The sequence below is a fragment of the Thalia democratica genome, chromosome 8 (assembly GCF_965202585.1).
Source record: "Thalia democratica chromosome 8, ktThaDemo2.hap1.1, whole genome shotgun sequence".
Classification (NCBI taxonomy): Eukaryota; Metazoa; Chordata; class Thaliacea; order Salpida; family Salpidae; genus Thalia; species Thalia democratica.
The window spans coordinates 53986672-54006589 of NC_139172.1; positions in this window are offsets into that span (position 1 = coordinate 53986672).

The following is a 19918-nucleotide window of genomic DNA, read 5'->3' on the forward strand; positions in this document are numbered from 1 at the left end:
AAGAATTCAACTTTAGCTACATTTATAAGCTTAGCTGTTTTAAGCTTAACTTTTAGCTATAGCTTTTTTTATTTATAAGAGCTGTTTTGAACATTCTACTACAAATTATTTTAAAGGCTTTCAGAATCTGCACAGATTATTGACCATAAACGATTTAGATTATTAATTAAAATTTAGAGTTTACTTACAAAGGTATGCAATAAAATTTAAAAACTGTTTAAAAACTTTTTATACAATAAAATGTAATCAACAAACAAAACATACTTTTTTACCAAATCAAAACAAAATATGCTTAAATAAATTAATGATCAAATCTTCTATTTTATTCATTTTTACTTGTGCTAAGTAATTAGAAAAAGTTAGCGAACAAAATTAAATGATTAGAAAAAAAAGTACTAAACATAAAATAAACAACTTCGTTCTATCATTATTACAAATAGTAATAACAGTTGTCTACATAATTTGGTGATAATATCGTTAAAATTCAATAAAACATTTTTTCTAAGTTTGTACAGCTATTTTAGTTAGCTCAAAAATTATTTGAAAATAGGCAATAATATTAACTTATAAAAACATTCAGAAACAACTATGAATTAAGTTTTAAAAAAATATCTATTTAACTTATCCCTTGAAGTTTGAAAAATTGTTTTTGCTATATTTATCAAATATGTCATTAGATTTGCGTATTAAATACAAGATAATAGTATAAAGCATTATAGAATTTAGTTTTCAATTACAGATATAATTTAATTTCATCTGTTTAACATGTAATAAAACAATATTAAGCTTTTTGATGAATTTACACTACTAAAATCAAAAATTACAAAATCTTACCCATTTTATTCCTTCATATGAAATAAAATATATTTTTAATAATATTTTAAATGACTCACTACTTTCTAATTAGAAAGTGACTAAATACATAAAGGTATCATCGTTATTTTCGTTGGTATGTAGAACAATTTCAAAAATTTTTTTAGCTAATTTATTCTTAGTCTAAGTTTTTTTTATCATTAGTTATTGATTGGTAGTTTTACATATTAAGACTTTTTGATTCTTAAGTTAGATTAGGGGTAAGCAATGTTTTTTATCGTTGGGCCGGATCATAAAAATTTGAGTCTTAGCGGGCCGGAGCATTTCGAACCAGTAATCAACTAGATTCAGTAAACAGATATGGTCAGATAATACTTTTAAGATCCGGTTCAGATCTGATCCTAATAAAAGTTATTATCCGGATCCGGCAGGATACTAACTTTATTGATCCGGTTGATAACTGTTTAGAATCCGATTAATTCAAAAAATTCTAAAACAAGAAATTTCAAGGTAATACTTATTATGTATTTATACTTTTATGTTTATTATAACTCTACACAGAATTGATAATAGTTTTATGAACGCAATAATTCAAATGATAAATATTACTCTTGATAAAAATTAGCATGTTAAGTGTATCATAAAATTTGTATTTTTTTTAGTTTAGAATTTTTCTATGAGGGCTATGTTTTACTAAAGTCTATTGTCACACCAAACTCATTGTCAGCTGAAAATGTGATATTAATGCACTTTCCGTTGATATAACTGATTGCAAGTGTTGCAAAATGCGTAAACTTATTTTTACTGAGATAGGGACAAAACAGTTTCAACTTTACTTATCAAGGAATAATAGGTAAACATAAACGATTTTGTAACTAAGACATAATTTATGACTTAAACTTTGCTTTTAGTTTCATGTTATAAATAGTTAAAAAAACTAACTATAACACTACTAACAATTTTTTGAAACTACAACAAACTTTCTTAATAAACTTTTGTAAAAATTCAAATTAATTTATCTTTTTACACTGTTCAAGTTTGTACAGCTATTCCAGTCTGGTAAGTAAATAAATAAATACACTTATTGTTCAAACTTTAAAAAAAATATATTTAATTTCAATAAATGTTTAAATAACAGTTAATTGTTTAATTGATGCATAAACTAAAGAATTATTAATTTACAAAATTCTGTTCTTTAGAATTATATTTTAAGTTTTAACTGATTAAAATTAATCTGTTGGTCGTTAATTTTTTTTAAGTTAATTATTTAAAATAATAATATTTATATAAAGATTAATCTTAATAATATCTTCAAAATATCAAATAATTCAATTTCAATAAAGTTAACAAGTTCAACATAGTTATTTCTAAACGTTGTTTAAAACGTTATTTAAAGAAAATAGAATATCTTAGTTAAAAAACCTCAAAAAGTTTTATTTTAATGAACGTTACTTTTTACTTAATTATTTAAAAAACATAAAATACTTTAATAACAAATATTTAGTTGTTTTATTTATACATTAGTATTAGCTCATAAAATTTAACGCATAATTTTAATAATGATTTAAAAATTATTATGTGTTTATTCAATAAATAATGATCAATTAAATATTTTCTTTTTTATATACTTATTTAGATATAATATTGATAAATTATAACAGTTTATATCTAATCGATTTATTTATGTGGTTGAAGTTGATATATGATTCAAAACAAACTATTAAGGTCAAGGCATACACAATATATTTTATAACACGTCAAAAAAGCAGTTTTGCTTTTTTAGAAATCTAAAGCTTATTATTGTTTATAAAGCTTATTGATATTAGTTCAATAAAATATTTCTAATAATACTTCATTAGTAATATTTAGCAATAATCAGCTTTCTGAAACAGCTGTACAAAGTTTTATTAATACAACTAGATTTTTTAAACATTATACTTGTTATTTTATAGAAGTTCATGTTTTTATAGTTTATTTGTAAATTAAGAATGACGTGATAGAACTTTTTTAATGTTTTACATTTTTGCTAACTAATAAAACAAACAGTGTTTAGAATATATGTTTTTAGAAGTAAGCTTTTTTTGTTAAAAATTTTTGAGGCTATTAAAGTCAAAAACGTGCGAATTAATTTATAAGTATTCCTACTTGAAAAACTAATAAACTTATTATATTTTTATAGAGTTACAGATACTGTTTTATAACTTTTGTATCTGTTTTTTTGCTTTAAAAAGCTGTTTTAGAGAGATTTGAGTAACAAAGCTAGTACCATTATACAAATAAAATTGAAAATTAAGCTTATAATTATTTTAGTTAAACTGGTGATTTTAAAATGTAATTTACTCATTTTAGTTTTATAGATAAAATTTTGTTTTGTGAAATATCATTAAAACTGCACTAAAATTAAAATTATAACACTAAAGATTTATTATTTCTATTATTGTAGAAATTTTTGTAGCATGCTACTTATTTTTAGCATCGAGTCATACCTGGGTTTCTCATGAGTTCAAACGATTATAAGCTTTTAACTTAAATGTTATTAAAACTATAACAAAACATTTACTGTAAAATAGTTAATTTCAACTATTGATCTGGTATACAATGTTATATATTATTCTTCTACAATAGTAAATGTCACTTTTAAATACAACGAAACTGACTTTATATTATATATGTATAACTTTTAAATCTACTGACCTACTTTATTTTAATTTTAATAATTTTAGTCTAGTAAGTAGTTAGAAATACCGAACTTGTTATTTGAAAACATAAGCTGAAATTTAAAACTAAATGATAAAATAGATACTAGTAATAAAATAGAATAGAAATGTTAAAATGCTCAGTTTATTTGACTTTATTTTGCATTTATTTAAATTCAAAGGTATACTTTATTGGTTTTTTACCAAATCAATGTTCCCTAGTTGAGAAAATATTGAATAATTAGATAATTTTAACTAACTTAAAAGCAAAAAATTAAATCTAAGTTTCAATATCCATTTACTATTCACATTTATAGACTTAAATAGTTTTAAGGTATGAAATATCAAAAGGATATAACGAGATAAAGAATTATTTTATGAAAATTCTATAAAAAAATCCATTGTTTTTAATAACTTTTTCCGATAAACTATGTTTAATTGAGTTTATTTTTTATTTTGGTAATTTAAATTGAAAAAAAAAGCAAAACATAAATTCTGCTACTCTTCGATATAAAAATAAAACAGTCAAGAAGTTTACAGTTAACTAAATGGTTTATCCTTAATTACCAACTGAGACAGTGAGTATGGCTTTTAGATAAAATTTACAGAAAGTTATGAGAATTTTAAATTCTCAATAAAAACAACTTTATAAAACATTATTATTTTCACAAAACAATTACAAATCATATAAGCTTATTTGATGCTTTAATTTGTGGTAACTTAAAAATGACGTCAACGAGTTTGATTAAAAATAAACTTAATCAGAAAATGTAACAAAAATCAATATACTTACTTTTATATACTTAATGATTTGTATACTTACCATTTGCTTTTGTTATGACATGCAGTTTCTAAATAAAAGTTTATTGTGTAATATATCTTTTGTAGCAAAATAATGCTTTTAAGTTTAAAAACCAACTATGACTTCTAGCTGTTATAAATTTCATTAAATTATGTGGGTAAAATTTAAAATAAGAAAAAAAATATACAGCAGTTTATAACGATGTTAAAGCTTTTAGTACGAAATTGTTTTATTTTTCAAAAAATTTAATCTTTGTTAAGTTCGTTTACAATATAAACAATTTTAAACAAAAAATACCAGTAACCAGTTTAATTTTAGATAATAGGTGATAAATTTTTATCAAACTTCTAGCTATATGTTACATAAATTATAAGTTTATTGTTATAATCATCAGTAACTTGTGGTTTATTTACTTTTAACTATAAAAGAATCTAAATGATTTGTTTTGAATAAAATGACTAACAAAACTTTTAATTTTAACAATTTAAAAGCCAATCAAAACAATAAAAAATGCTTTTAATTAAATATACTTCATTAATTAAAAACTTGAAACTAGAATTTATTTTTATAGCTTGTGAAACAAAACTGTAAAATAAATTATATTGTCATAAAGTATATATAACATATAAGTTAATAATAAAAATAGGATTTCAAATTTTTTTTTGTAATATTTTAGATTGTTTAGTGTTTTACTGCTTTCTGATACTATTTTAGAATTAAAACAAAAGTACCTTTTTAAACATTACGCAGGAAGTATGTTCTAAACAAAAGTATTTAAATTTTATAAGATATAAACGAAATAACTCCAGTATTAAGCAGTATTTTATGGACTTTTAACACCATAGCAAATTCCTGTGGATCTTGTTTTTAGAAAACTTAAAATTGTTTATCCTACTTTAGTTAGCCTCTAGGCAGAATACCAAACTAAATATCAGTAATAGTTGAGCTTTATTAGAATAACTTTAAATAATTAATCTAATAAACTTTGCTTAATTAAAAATTTATAAATTTAGACTTAGTGGTTCAAGTTTACTAGAAAACTAAAGTTTCAAAGCGTTTGTTGTAACTGATGATCACTGCTAATGTTACTGCTAATGTTACTACTGGTTTTGCTTTATTTATATTTTTTGATTTTTATTCTTATGAAAGCTTTATCATATTCGCTTTATAATCAACATATGATAAATTCTGAACTCAAGTGATAAAAATTTAGAATATATTTAGCTAAACTTTAAATAAAAAATAACAGCAGTTTAAAAAGATCTTTAAAATAGTCTTACGGAAACAAGAATATTTATAAAGTTAATATCAGCTCACTTGAAAGCTGTACAAACTGATGATATCGCAGATTAAGAATTACAAAGCAAGTGCTTTTAATTTAAACTAACTTTTGTAAACAGAGTTTGTTGTCAACATAAATTTTCGTCAACAGATGCTAATTTTTTTTGAATGATGTTTTGTTTAAATGAGTTTTCAGTATGCTTCAGTTAAAGCGGAGTTCCTTAAGACTATAAATGAAATGGAAACATTTTGCAACATAACAAAACTGCTGAACAATGTGTTTGTTTAAAGTTTATTATACTTAAGTATAAAAGAAATACCGATACATTTTTGTTTATTGATTTTGTTTATTATAAAATAACTATGTTTTTAAAAAGCTATATATCTGCAGAGCATTCATTTTTCAGAAAAATACGGTTGTTTTAACTTTTATTTTTATTTATAACTTTTTTATCACTGCAATATTCTTTTAAAAGTTTTAGATCTTTTTAGTAACTTTTAACTGTAGATACATAATCACTAGAATAACTAGAATAGCTGTACAACCTCCAATACATAGAAAGCTAAATTTTGAAAATATTATTTAACTGATATAGATAAATAAGTTTTGAAATATTTGCTGGTATTTTTAAACGATGTTCACATTACATAATAAATGGTTTTGGTACTTACAATGAAATATTAATACAACATATTTTTGTTTAGTCCCTTGTAACATATTTTCAAATAAAATTGAAATGAAACTAACCTCATTAACGATAAAAACGACTAGCAGGTCACGAAAAGTTTATTTGTAACTTCTTCTTTAGAAGAAAACATTTCAACACCATTTTAAGTTAATTGAAAATTCAATGCAGCTTTAAGCGTCACAATATGTATTTAAAGTGTTTGCTTATTGATAAGTTGGATAAAAGAGATATTTGACGGTTTTTTAAAAAATATTGATATATTTATACGAACGTGTGACATCAGAGAAAAACATAAAAATTAAATAAGAGATAAAAAGAAACGTAATAAATTTAATTTACTTAAATATTATCATTTTTTGAACGTAAATACCAATTTTATTTATCAAAATATGTCTGTTTTAATTTAACTTACGATATTTTTCTAAATATAACTTTATGTGACTTAGGTTTATTTTATTCTACTATTATACTCTTTATTAAATTTTTTTTTCAGAAATATCTGTTTCAGCGAAAAAATTCGGTAATAATTAATAAAAGCTAAAATTAAATATTAACATTTTTTATACGATATTTCTATTAAAACTTAAAATTTTAAACTTTTTGTTTGTAACTTTTATTTTCAACTTTAATCAATTTTTTTTGGAGCAGTATTAAATGCTCGCGTGTTTTAAACAACGACGTCAGAAAATAAATACTTTGTGCATGCTCTTGTAAAGTGACATTCTACAAGTGTTTACATCTTATTTATTAAATAGTAACTTTAGTATGAAGCATATATGATGAAATACTTATTGTTCTGGACAAAATAAGAAACAAACATGAAAATTTGTTCTGTAATAAAATATTTGTTTTATTAATTCGATTTTCTACTACTTTAAATTTTATGATATAACTGTAGAGATATATTTGTGTGAAGTAAAAACAGATTAACAATTGTTTAATACCTTATTTCAGCTAACCAGAATAGCTGTAAAAACTAAGACCAAATAAATTTTCATTAATAAAAATAATACTTCCTTATTATACTAAAAAATATTTGCAGAGTTTGTCTTAATAAAAATTGACGATGATATTGTTATACTTAGCTTATCATAGCAAAAATAAATCAATTTAAAACTTTCATTAGCAATTTTTTTATTTATTTAGATATTGGTAATAGAGAAAAATATTTTTTATAATTTATATTTTTTTAATTTGTCAAACTATTTATATTTTAACTGTAACAGCATTTTAAAACTTAACGAAAAAAAAACGACATCCATTGAATGATTTTTGTTTAAGTTACAAGTTTCTGAAATTTTTAATTTTTTGTAATTCCAAAATTTGATTATGTTTTTTTAAATTTATGTGACTTTTTAACTTGGTGTATGCATTAACTAGCTGTTTTAACATTTCTAGCTATTTATTAATTAAGTTTAAATTGAGTTAAGCTTTGGAGTATTCTATATAACTTCTAAGACTTAAAACATGTTATATTTTTTAATTTATTTTGCTTTTTTTTTTAAGATGCTGTTTAAAATCGTAAAAGTCTTAAAATAATAATAAAAAAAAACATAAGGTTACTTCAAATTAAAAATTTTGCTAAATTAGTTATAATAGAATATAAGAGTTAAAACTAGGCTCATATTTGGAAATATGGTATGTTTTTTAGCAAGTTAAACATATGTTAGTTTTAAAAACAAAAAGAATCTCTGCTTATTATTATGTTCAATAACTAGATCTATATATATAATATAAAAAATGAAATCAATAATCAACTGCTGACAAAAACGTTTAAAAATTTAGACACGTCATCAATTTAAATGAAACATTATAAATTTATCATTATTGAACAATAAAATAAAATGATGTCAGTCATAAAGCAGCAGCAGCTACTAGAGTTATAAATAAAGTTACTGTTTTATAAGTACAACCATTATTATGATTTCTTTATCATTTCTAAATCTAATACAGTTGTGCTACTAATCTACTATATATTTTTGTTAGAACAAAATACGTATGAATTCAAATGAAAATTTTTTTGCAAAATCTGTTTCTCAATTTTCAAAGTTAACTCTGTCTTCAAACTAATTTTGTAGTTTAAGTATTTCTAAAACGGTTTAGTTAATCGATGACTTTAAAATTTAAAATAAATTTAATTAAAAAATTTTTAATTTATTTTCTAAATGTTAGAAGTAAATTATGTTTACATTTCTTTCTAATTTAATTTAGTTTGTACCACTATCAGTAGTTTTTATAAAAGTAAACTGTTGTTAACTATAACAGGTCTATTTGGTTTAATTTATCGTTTTTCATAAGTATTAACGAGTTTTTTTTTATTTGCGTAATTAAATGTTTCTTTGCTATTGTCAGCTATTAGATCGCCTCAGTTTAGGGGTTTTCCATTTAATCATAAAATAAATATTTGTGTAAACTCATATTGCCTGACTAAATAAATGAATTAATATATTTTATAAAAATAACTTAGATGTAAGAAAGAATAACTATGTTTTCTAGTTATTTTAAGAGGTTTAACTTAAGAGGTTTTATAAAGGTAAATAAAATGTTGTAGAAAAATATATTTTGGGTATAGTAACAATTAGTTTATATATTTCTGAAAATTTTACACAATTTGTTTAACTTGAATTTTTTATGTGATCAGCTACTTCAAAAATAAATATAACAGCCAATTATTAAAAAAAAAAATTCTACTTGTTTTTCTCTATGTCTAACTAAGCATATATCATTAGATTTGTTTTACTACTGTAATTACTTAAGAAATGAACAATTTTTTAACCAAGCTTTTCAAAAATTAATTTGAAATACATTCAAACATTTAATTTAATTAAAGTATTTGAATAACTTGACATACTTTATAAACCTAACTTATTTTTAAAAACCTCAATTCAAATAAAAAATTTAAAGTTTTTGTGTTTGCAGTTAAAACTAAGCTGTAATAAAGTTTCCTTAATTTTAAGTATAAAATAAAAATAAGTTTAGAGTCTATGTATAAGCTTATTAAACATTTGAAAATAAAAAATTTAACTTTGTATAATACTGTCAACGTAATCCAGCTAAAGACACAAATGAATAAATAATTCGTTGATTTATTAACAAGTTTCACTTTTACACTTTTCCCCTTGAGAGTTTTTAAGTTTGTACAGCTTTTCTAGTGAGCTGAAACACAGTACTTAGCTTATGATTATAAAAGTTCTTTTGTTCTTTCTATAGGGTTCTTTTAAGATTTAAAAGTATTAATAAAAACATTTTGCTAACTTGTAAAATTTTATTTTTTCAATTGTTGCTTGACGTGAAGTAGTTATTTTATTTAAGCTAAATACTCCAAAAATTTATCCATATAGTATATGTCATAAGCTTTCAAGATAACCTTAATAAAACTTTTCAGAAAAAAAAATCTTGATAAGGCCTGAGCTATGCAAATAAGATTTCACTGAACTGAGGTGACCTGAGGAAAACCTTACTAAAATGAAATAAATAATACTTACAAGTATATTTATTTTTTGTATTCTCGTAGGCAAAAATCAACATTTTATTTTAACCGATATAGGTTCACGAGCAGACATATAAACTAAACACATGATGAATGAGTTAGAGCGGTTATCCAAAAAACTGAGATTAAACGCCTTGACTATGTACTTAATTTTTTTTGAAAGTCTAACAATAATAATTTATCATAGTTTTTATACTGTGTGCTAAACTCTAAACCAGGGGTCGGCAAACTGCGGCCCGCGGGCCAAATGCGGCCCGCGAAGGGTAAATCTGCGGCCCGCGAGCACGTTATTTTTTTGAATGGAATGCGGCCCGCGAAAGAAAATTTTGCGGCCCGCGAGCATGTAAATGTGGCCCGCTGAGCAAAAATAAATTTTAAGTTAATTTTCTTTGATTAATTTAGTTTGAAGTCCTTGTATAACATTTTAAAAGAATTAAAAGACTTTACTGGACTAGCTTAGAAATTTAAAAAAGACAGCTTAGCATTCCACCAGGTTTTTTTCTCAATTTCACTATAACTTTTTTCATACAACAGTAAATTATTTTATGAAAAAACAGTGTAAAAAGTGTTTCGAGTTAGTAAGATAGTTATATAATACCTATTTAGTAAATAAACTAAGTGTAAATGTTTTACGTTTCGTACAAAAGTAATGCACAGTAATTTACTAAAATGTATTTCTAAACAGTTTTGATTTTTATACGTTTATTATATTTAAGTTTCTTTTACAGATGTTCTATTACTAAATGTTATATTTTAGTGTGCTCAAAAACATTTAAAATAAAATAATAATAAAAAATAAGGTTAAGTTTTTTTTTTACACCTTGATTTTTTAGAGGGTTTCTTTGCATTTTAAATTAATTCCTCTGCAACTAATTAACAAAGATGCTTATATTTTAAACCATTTTTTACTTAATACTTAACGAGATAAAATTTAATTGAAGCACAATTTTTTAACACTATTGTTTCTACGTGTAATATCTAAATGTGTACAGACGAACCTAAAACAATATATATGACATAAATTAAAAAACTTTTATTAGGTATACTTTTTCATTTTTCAAACTATGTTTTTGGCAAAATAAGTTAATTTCTATGCGTTGCATACTAATATAAACAGTTGCTGTTTTTTAGAGTTACCTATTTAGTACAAACTAGATTGAGAAATGGTAACTTATAAGTTTGTACATTTTTAGTCATAATAGTTCAAATTCGACAAAAAAAATTGTCACACACTCAGACTATGACTGTGTGAAGCATTTAAATCTCAGGCCAGTTTAGTCATTTTTCAGTTTTTGACTTGATTTGCTTTTTGTATGGTAAAACATTGAATAGTTTTGGTCTTTCAGACTGACTTTTTTACTTCAAAGAGTGGTAAACTTAATTTATGATGTATGTTTTGTTCAATGCACAGTGTTGTTTTGAATTAAAGTATATTTTAAATTTTAAGTCTTGCAGCTGATATAACTTATATTATTATTTATATTAATTATATTCATATAAGTGTGAACAATTAGTGTTTCGAAAAAATTCCGGAAAAGCTTGGCATTTGACAATTTATACTTATAAAATCTAAAAAAGCCTTGAATATGTTAATTATTGAAAAAACCTGGAATTGTAAACAATTTTACATGTTAAGTAAGAAATTTCGGTTTGACACAAAAATCTACCATATAAATATTTTTTATTAAAAAACACATTTAAAGTAGCTTAACAGTATCTTGTAAATTTTTCTATATTATTTAAGACATTTTTTTTACCTTCAACTTAATTATATACTAAAAATAGAGGCAAAAAGTTGTATTTTGAAAATCTTTATATTGGTGCATTGCCCCTCTGCTTTTAAAATTTCTTTAATATTCTTGTTTTTTGTATTGGAACTGCACCTAGAAATTTTACTAAAATGTTGAAATTAGGAAAACCACCTGTAATAAAAATTCTAAAATGAGCAATATCTGTTGTATCAGTTCTCTCATCTTAACAGATTGATTTTGTTAATAATAATTAATAATTTGGGTTATGCGGCTTAATAATCTTCAGGCATTTCCTAAACACGACTTCTCGTTGATTTGAAGAAATAAACAAAAATATTTAATTAACGCCAACACAACTTATTTAAATAAATTTTTAACTCTGACCGGTATCTTTTTTTAGTATTTACTTTTCCTACTTTATAACTTGCCTCAACAGTTTTCTTTTTTAGTCAGTCTGTAGTTACTGAAAAAAATCATGTGCGTTGTTGAAGCGATTTATTTTTTGTTTCTCGCAATAACTCCAAACTAACGTATTGTAGTTCTTATAGCTCCTCATATAACTCACATTTGCTCTTTTTAAATGCAATATTTGCATAGCTGATAAAGAATTTCTATAATGCTCAATAAAAATAGGTTTTTCTCATTCATTAATAGCTTAATAAATTTATATACATCTGATTAAAATATTTAAAATCTTAGTTGTCCATTTAGGCTGAATTATAATATTTTTTCTAGTTATATAATTAATTCACTGTTAATAAATTCGATATTTCTTTATTTTGTGAACCTTATTGTAAACATGGTTGCCAAACATTCAGGCTAGTTTGAAAATCTTAAAAACTAAGACTAGGTTAAAGCTATTTAAGAATTTTTTTTAAAGCTCAGGTGTATCTGAAACTTTTATTTCAAACACTTTCAATAAATCTTTGAATTCTCAGAATAGTTTTTATGACAGTAGTGTAGTTTATTAATTGTAATTTTTTTTTGTCTATTTACATATTGTGCTTTTTTATCATAATGATATTTTAGTTATGATTTAAGCTTGATTAACAGAAAGTTTTAAGCTATTTTAAATTATAATAATCTTTTATATAATTCAGACATTTTTGCTTATAAAGTGGCAACCGTGTAAAAGACTAATTAATTACTAATAAAGTATTTTATTAAAGTACTTGAGCATTAATTATGTTAAAAAACTTGAATTAGCTTAACCACGGTATAAATAGGTATTAAATTTATTAAATTAACTAATTACTGAATTTTCAAAAGAGTGCAAACTATTTAAGACGCAAAAACTATTTTCAAAAGCTAACATTTTTTAAAATATGAAAAGGTGGTTCATAATTTAAAAAATGTATAAAAGTGACCCATAAATGTTTTTCAAGCTCGGTTTTTATAGAGAGTTAGGTTGCAAGAATAATAATAAAAATAACTTATTAAGTTTAACTCATTAAGTTTTTAAGAAAGTACATACTTTATTAAATCTTAAGTGCATTAAACAATGTAAATTCTATTCCAATAGATATTTATATATTAAATAGGCATTCTATGTGTAGCTAAAAGTTATTTAAAGTAATAAATTGAATAAATATAAAACTATCTCTGGTGTGACCAAAACTAAAACTAAAAGATTATTCAAATATCACTAAAACTAAAACTGTGGCCCGCGAAGATTTTGAAAACTTGAAATTTGGCCCGCGAGCACCAACTGCCTGCCGACCCCTGCTCTAAACCAAAGTTGAGAAGTCTGAAAAAGCCTTTTTTTATCAACTCAAGTGTGACATAATTAATTATTCTTACGTTTAACTTAACTTTTGACAAACAATTGAGTAAAATTCAAAAAGTTAAAAGTGGTCTAATGAATTTAAAATTTCAGACTCGGCCGAATCCGAGTCAAAGTCTTGGATTCGGTTGATCACTAATATCTTATCAAAAACGACTGATCTGTTTAAATGTAAGTTCAAACATCCAAACTACCAACCATTGAATTTCAAAAACTTGAAAAGCCTCTACAAAATTGTATTAGGAATATGTTTAAAACTTCAAACACTAATGCAGAAATCATCGAACTTAGCCAATTAAAATTACAAATTTAAGTCAATAATTTTGTTACAAAATTTATTTCTGAAATTTCAGAAGGTTTTCAGGTTTTTTAAATTGTATTTGTCAATAATAAAAAATTACTTTCTTTTACAAGATTGAGTAAAAATAGTTTTAGTAGACTAAGTAAATGATTCTCTTGTTTTATATAAATAGTAGTATTTAATTAATTAATTTAAACTAAAAAACTAATACTGTTGATAAATACTGGTTAAAAATGATGTAGGGAGCTTAGTCTAAAATCACACAATAAGTTGACAAATAAGTTAAAAACTTAACCTCGAGATCATAATGAACTTGATGAAAAATATTCTTCAGAGCAAGAAAAAAAATTTGAATTCAAGGGTTTTAAACCAATGTTATGGAAGACCATCAGTTTTATCGCGCAGTTGTGTTTTTCCAAAGCAGTAAATGGTGCTGGTGAGCATCACAAAATAATGAAGGCAATGTGCGAAAAATGTCAATGCGTTCGTGCAAAGCAAGTGTTACAAAATAAAAAAAATAAAAAAACGTCAAATGAAAATTAGTGATATGTTTTTTAAAAGTAACAATTAAGATTTGTCTTAAGTGTAAGCTCTTTATTTATTTATTAAGTATCACTGCTTTTTGCTAGGAAGTTTCATTAGATTTTATTTTTAGATGTTTATTCATATATAGGACAAGAGTGCTGTATTATTTATTTTTGTTTTAAACTATCGTTATTTCATTATACTTTCATTATTCAAGACAGTCATATTTCTTTCAGAATCTAAATTTAACTCTTAATGTTAACAAAATTTCTAATATACTGAGGTATAACTAAATGTTTATAAATTAGTCAAGGAACATAATTTTACAAAGTCTTAAGATGTAGAGAGGTGAGTAAGTATTTAGAAACATACTTTAAATTTAAAATATACAAAAAACCTACTTAGTGTAATACTAAAAAAATATATATTTTTTTTTTAATTATTTAGAATTCTGAAATGCCTAATAAACGAGAGTGCTTAACGTGAAGAGTGCTTAAAGATTCGAGAGGTTACTGTAATTATTTATTAATAACTAAATTATAAAATTATTGATTTCATTAATTTCTGAATTGTATTTTAATTTTTGTGATAGTTTACTATATTAACAAAAATAAAATACTTGGAAATTTAAAATATAAAAAACTATATTCGAACAATGAAAAGCCATCTCGCACCCCCAAGGGATGAGAGCACCCCTGGTTGGGAACTCCTGCTTTAGAGCATAAACAAAGTATTTATTTTCTGACGTCGTTGTTTAAAACAAGCAAACATTTAATACTAGTCCAAAAAAAATTGATTTAAGTTGATAATAAAAGTTACAAACAAAAAGTTTAAAATTTCAAGTTTTAGTATAAAGATTATATAAAAAAAAAATGATCATACTTATTTTGAACTTTTAGTTATTGTTACTGAATTTTTTCGCTGAAATAGATATTTATGAAAAAATAAAATTTCGATAAAGGATACAATAGTAGAATAATATAAACTGAAGTCAGATGTTTCTTCTTAATTATATTTAGGAAAACATCATAAGTTAAATTAAAACAGACTTATTTTAAAGAAAAAAAATATTAACGTTCAAAAAATGATAATTTTAAATAATTTAAACTTATTATGTTTCTTTTTTTTATCTTATTTAATATTTATGTATTACTTTGAAGTCACACGTTCGTATAAATATATCAATATATTTGAAAAACCGTCGATTATCTATTTTATTTAACTTACTAATAAGCAAACACTTTAAATATATATTATGACGCTTCAAGAAGCATTAAATTTTCAATTAAATTAAAGTGGTATTTAAATGTTTTCTTCTACAGAAGAAGTTACAAATAAACATTTTGTGACCTTCTGGTCGTTATTATCGTAAATGAGGTTAGTTTCATTTGACTTATATTTCAAAATATGTTACAAAGGACTAAACAAAAATATTTTGTGTTAATATTTTACATTTTAAGTACCAAAACCATTTATTTATTAAAAATAAATGATGTTCACATTATGTTTATGTGAACATCATTTAAGAATACCAGCAAATGTTTAAAAACTTATTAATCTATATTAATTAAAATACATTTTCAATAGTTAGCTACTCCATGTATTGTAGGTTGTACAGCTGTTCTAGTAAAGTGGAAAAAAAAATTATTTTATATCTACAGTTAAAAGTTATAAAAAAGATATAAAATTTTTAAATGAACATTGCTGTGATAAAAAAGTTATAAATAAAGATAAAAGTTAAAACAAACGTATTTTTCCGAAAAATGAATACTCTGCAGATACCTTTTTAAGAACATAGTTATTTTATATTTAACAAAATCAATAAAAACGTTTTTTATCGGTTTTTTTTTATACTTTAGTAAAACTTTAAACAAATACGTTGTTACCAGTTTTTGCAAAATGTTTTTATTTTGTTTATAGACTTAAGCAACTTCGCTTTAGCTGAAGCATACTGAAAACTTATGAAAACAAAGCAACATTAAAAAATATTATCTTCTGTTGACGTAAATTTATAATAACTACAAACTCGGTTAACAAAAATTAGTTTATTTTATAAGGACTTGCTATACAATTCTGAATCTGCGTATCATCAGTTTTTACAGCTTTCTAGTGAGCTGACATTAACTTTTTAAATGTTATTGTTTCCGTGAGACTATTTTAAAGATCTTTTTAAACTGCTTTTATTTTATCTTTTGTAAAGTAGATAATCTAAATTTTAATAAATTTATTAAATAAAGTCTGAAAAGTAAAGTAATTATATATGTAGAAAATATAAAAAAACAAAAGATAACTTTAATTTTTATGAACAAAGTTCACTGGTAAAGAGGTGAAAATTGAAAAGTATATGTATTTTTTTATACATAGGTTGAAAAAGCCATAGGGTTTTGAGACTCACTGCATAAAGCTAAACACATATCTACAATTAATTTAAAATATATTCAAAGGCATTAAAAGTTTTAAAAAAGATAAGATTCTGTAGAAGCTAAATTTTAAAGAATTTCACTGTTAATTAATAAACAATGTACTTTACCGCAAGATTAACAACAAAAGCATCCAAGACAACCCTACAACCGGTTTCGTCCTTATTAGGATTCAGGCAGAAATAGTCGCAAGAAACCGCTATTGTGATCTTAAACAAAAGGGCTTAAGTACAAAGTACTGAAGCGACCGTTTGTGGGCAAAGTTGAAAAAATGACACAGCTAAATCATTCACAGCCCAACGTCTCAGACATTGTCAGCTTAAAATGAGATTATAGTCTGCGCTCGTTTGATCAGTTTTAGCCAGTATTTATTTCGGCCATCATCAACAAAGTTGTGATGTTATATGCCATTAATAATAAACAATTAACTTTACCGCAAGATCAACAACAACATCATCCGAGACAATCTTACGGCCGGTTTCGTCCTTATTAGAACTCATCAAGCAGAAAAAGTCTGTGTCATTTTTTAAACTTTGCCCACAAACGGTCGCTTCAGTACTTTTTACTTAAGCCCGTTTTTTAAGACCACAATAGCGGTTTCTCGCGACTATTCCTGCCTGATAAGTACTAATAAGGACGAAACCGGTCGTAGGATTGTCTCGAATGCTGTTCTTGGTGATCTTGCGGAAAATTTCATTGTTTATTATTAATGGCATATAACATCACAACTTTGTTGATGATGGCCGGAATAATTACTGGCTAAAACTGATTAAACGAGCACAGACTATAATCTCACAATAAGCTGACAATGTCTGAGACGTTGGCCTGTGAATGATTCAGCTGTGTCATTTTTTCAACTTTGACCACAAACGGTCGCTTCAGTACTTTGTACTTAAGCCCGCTTGTTTAAATTCACTGTTAATTTAGTAAAGTTTAGCTGATTATATTTTAAATTTTTATCACTTGAGCTCAGAATCTATTGTATGTTTTTTATAAAGCGAAAACCGTTTTCATAAAAATAAATATCAAATAAATACAAATAAAGCAAAACCAGTAGTAACATTAGCAGTGATCATCAGTTACAACAAACGTTTTGAAACTGTAGTTTTGTAATTAACTTTAACCACTAATAAATTATGTGTCTAAATTTGCAAATTTTTAGTTTAGCAAAATTTATTAGCTTTATTGAAGTGATTACAATACTTTAAGTTTTTAAAATAAAGCTCAACTATTATTGATGTTTTGTGAGGTATTCTGCTTTGAGACTAACTAAAGTAGGATAAAATTTTTGTAAACCTTTTTTAAACAAGGTCCATAGAAATTTGCTATGGTGTTATAAGTCCATTAAATATTACTTATTACTGAAATTGTTTCGTTCGTTTTCTTATAAAATTTAAATAATTCTGTTAAGAACATACTTTCCGCGTAATCTTTTAAAAAATACTTTCTTTTTAATTGTATAAACAGCATCAAAAAGCAGTAAAATACAAAACAGTCTAAAAAAAGACAAAAAAAAATTTAACGGCGTATGTTTGTTTGTAAATTATTAAACTATAAACGTTATGATTTATAAAAAGTTTTCTTTTAAAATCCATAACAACCAGTTATAGTTTTTATCTTAGATAGTGTTAAGTTTCAACTTTTTAATTAATGAAGTACGTTTAATTGAATGCATCTTTTATGTTATGATTGGCTTTAAAACTGTTAAATTAAAAGTTTTATTAGTCATTTTATTTAAAATTAAACAAACATTTCAAGTCATTTTTAATTAAAAGTTAAAAAACTAACTGATGAATATAACGATAAATTTTTAATTTATATAACATATGGCTTAACGTTTGATAATAATTTATCACCTAGTATCTAAAATTAAACTGGTTACCAGTATTTTTTGTTTAAAAGTTGTTGAGAGTGTAAACAAACTAAATTTTACCTATATAAATTAATGAAACTTATAACAGCTAACATTCATATTTGGTTTCTAAAACTTAAAAGCATAATTTTGCTACAAATATAAATTACACAAAGGACTTTTCTTTAGATACCGTATGTTATTTAGATATTTAGATACTTTTTATTATGAAAGCAAATAGCAAATACACGATTCGTTACGAATGTATAAAAGTATGTATATTTAAATTTGTTACTTTTATTTAATTAAAATATATTTTTACACAAACTCATCGACACAATTTTCAAAATTCTACATGTTAAAGCATCACGCACGTTTATACTTCTATAATCGTTTTATAAAATTCACTATAGTTTTGTTAAGTTCTTTTTATTGAAAGTCTTAAATTCTCATAACTTTCCATAAATTGTTCCTTAAAGACATACTCACTGTTTCAGTTGGTAATAAAATAGCTGATTAGTAAATCAAATATTAATCATTTAGTTAACTGTAAACTTTTTTATTTTTTCATATTTTTCTGAAGAAAAGCTGAGTTAATTTTTGGTTTTTTCAAAAATAATCTGCAAAAATAAAAATAAACACAATTAAACATAGTTTGTCTGTAAAAGTTGTTAAAAACAATGGATTTTTCTATAAAATTTTTATGAAATAATTTTTTCATCTCGTTATATATTTTTGATATTTCATACCTTTAAACTATTTAAGTCTATAAATGTGAATAAAAACGAATATTATAAACTTAGATTTATGTTTTTACTTTTAAGTTAATTTTAATTATTTAATTATACGATATTTACTCAACTGTGGAACATTGCTTTCGTATAAAACCAACAAAGCATACTTTGGAATTAAAATAAATGTAAAATAATGTCAAATAAATTGGGCTTTTAGCAGAAAAAACAACTACATTTTTAGTTGTATATTAAGTAATAAGTTTTTTCTCTCAAAACACATATGAACTAAAAGGACAGTTCAATATATATAAAAATGTTTATGACGTACATTTTTCAAACCAACGACAACTCCTAATTGCTATATGATTATTATTTTTAATATGTGTTTAATCGCTTAAAATACACAATAGTTTCTTTGAGTTGATATAAAAGAACGAAAAAATCCATATATGAATTATTCTAAAATAAGGATCTTTTAAATCCGGTTCGCTATCTAAACTTATTTTCAAAATAAAAGCTATTGAACATATATTGATTATTGAACGAAAAAAAAACGCTCAAAAAGTTTGGTCTAAGGACCTAATGTATAAAGGAACTTTCTGTTATCGAGTCGTATAACAAATCAATAATATATATCTATTTATAATTCACATATTCAACAAAAAACTAGCGAAAATAAAATTACACTAAAAATGTCATTAAACAAAAATTGTTGCTAAATATAGTTTCTAATTATATCGATGTCGTATATTTTACACATATTTTTTAACTTAAGATATTT